This window comes from Prunus dulcis, chromosome 2, assembly GCF_902201215.1.
Source record: "Prunus dulcis chromosome 2, ALMONDv2, whole genome shotgun sequence".
NCBI classification, from domain to species: domain Eukaryota; kingdom Viridiplantae; phylum Streptophyta; class Magnoliopsida; order Rosales; family Rosaceae; genus Prunus; species Prunus dulcis.
In genome coordinates this window covers 4,907,872-4,910,027 of record NC_047651.1, presented here as the reverse complement: position 1 = coordinate 4,910,027, position 2,156 = coordinate 4,907,872, and the positions used below count along the sequence as shown (strand labels likewise).

Below are 2,156 nucleotides of genomic sequence, written 5' to 3'. Positions count from 1 at the left end.
AACGAGCTGTGAAGTAAAATCACAATTTCTTCTCTTCTTGGATAAATATTGTTTCATATCCAATTGCAGCATGCAGATGCTTCTTGTTTTCCATTTAAGCCACAACCAACATTCAGTTATGTTATTAACAGTTAATTCGTGGGGCGGCATGAATCCATCTCGTGGATAGAAAATACAGTTCTTTGGCACAGTTTGTACCAAATTGAAACACAGGAGGAGGGCTATAAATGTTATTAAAAAAAAAAAAACAAGTCTTAAAGTAATAGTGCAGCACTTTCAATGAAATCATAAAATGGAGTATGATTCACAACCTAACAGAAAGAAGAAACTAATTCCTCAGCAAGGATCTGACAATTTTTAATGAATCAATTTAATAAGAACATTCCTCAGCAAGGATTCACAGATTACAAAATCCCTCCCTCCCAGATATACTTTGCTCCCATGAAACAGTAGGATGAAGGAAACTGTGAGAAAAACATCCAAATCTTGAATGAAACTTGAAGGAGATTTTTATTTAATCAATTGTTTTCATCAATCAGGATGAATGAAATTTGACAGATACTGGTGTAACATTGATTTATACTTTCATGCAGACTCACACGAGCAAGTTCCAGCAAACTCAAGCAGAGCATTCTGTAAGAATTTCAATTAATTGCTTAATAATCTAATTAATTAAAATTCCAGCATAATATTGAAGAAATCAAAAGGCAAAAAAGAGTAAAGACCTCCGTGTTGTTATGGTCTTGGACGGCGAAGCGAGCGAGGTCTTGGTTTCGAGGCTGTTCTGGGAGGCATGGGATTCGTGGACTCCGCCGAGAGTGGCCATGTTTTGGAGTTGGGAGGGATTTGATTCTTCTGCCAAGGATGAGAATGCGAGGAAAGGTAAGAAGACGAAGAGGTTGAGTTGCATAAACAGACGCAAGGAGGAAGAAGAAGATGATTTCGATTTCAATTTCGGCGGAGGACACTTGAGGACAGATGGGAATTTATCTCTTTCGCTGCTCGGAGTCTTCTTGTATAAGTGTCATACACGTGTCGCTTTAAGTATCTATCTTTGCTAAGTCGGTTGTTTCCTTTTTTCTACTTTTCTTTTCAAGCATAGTCTGTAAGCAGCAGGAAAAAAAAAAACTCTCTCTTTTTGCTAACTCTCTCTTTTTGTTCCCCAAAAAAAAAAAAAAACTTATGACATGTTTGGTATCTTATTTGGATCTAATTTTATAAATTGAAAAATAAATTTTAAATCTAAAGCCACAAAAATCCATTTGATAAGCCCATTTTTAAAAACTCAAAAACACCCCATTATTAAAAACAAAAATAAAAGTTAATTTTATAGTTTTTTTTTCTCTATCTCCTCCCTCTCTCGTCTCTCTCTCTCTTTGCCCCAACTCTCCCCCGTCTCTCCATCTCCTCTCTCTCTCTCTCTCTCTCTCTCTCTCTCTCTCTCTCTCTCTCAATTTTTTTATGGTGTGCTTTGAGAATGTCTAAAAAATTTTACAATAAAAAAAGAAGAAGGTGTGGACTTGGTCTCAGTGGGCTGAGGAAATTTGTGTGTAGAAAGTAGATGTGCCATATTAGAGAGAGGGGGAAGAAGGGGTAAAGGGAAGGGGGAATGGAGGAAGGGGCTGTGAAGAGGGAAGGGTGAATGGATTTCAAGGTGGACAAGGTTGGTTGGAGTTGCCAGTGGCACACAAGGGATGGGGGAAAGCGATTTTTTTGTTCTTTCTAATTTTAATTGTTTAAAAGATATACAATTTGTGTTATAATGAATTTTCCATGTTTAAAATACCCTTTAAATATATGGAAAATTAGATAGTGTTAAAGACAAATCATGAATTTTGAAAAATTAAGGTGACAAATTAAAACTGAGGCATAATCATATGGCATTTGTCTTAAAATTGTTGAGCGTTAGCAAGCAAAACATAAATTCACCCATGGAAATAAGAAAGAGGGGGTATAAAATAAAATCAGTGTCAATTTAATTCCATGCACAACAATTTTAATTTTTAAGTGCAAATAAAATCTGAGTGCATGTTTATTTACTTGTTAACGCTTAATTTTTTTAAGAGAATGTTATGATCAGTTGTGCATTGTAGCATTCTACTTTTAATATCCCAACTCCAAAGTGGAGGCATACTATTGTGATTGTCATGGGAACA

At 35.6% G+C, this 2,156-nt stretch overlaps 1 long non-coding RNA gene across 1 annotated transcript; it reads right to left on the bottom strand.

Annotated features, from left to right (window-relative positions):
* Window positions 1–254: 254 nt before the first annotated feature.
* LOC117619278 lies at window positions 255–994 on the bottom strand. The gene is made up of 2 exons (XR_004584550.1): window positions 726–994; window positions 255–633 (listed from the first exon to the last, which is right to left on the bottom strand). It is a non-coding gene; the product is annotated as an uncharacterized LOC117619278 (long non-coding RNA).
* Window positions 995–2,156: the final 1,162 nt, after the last annotated feature.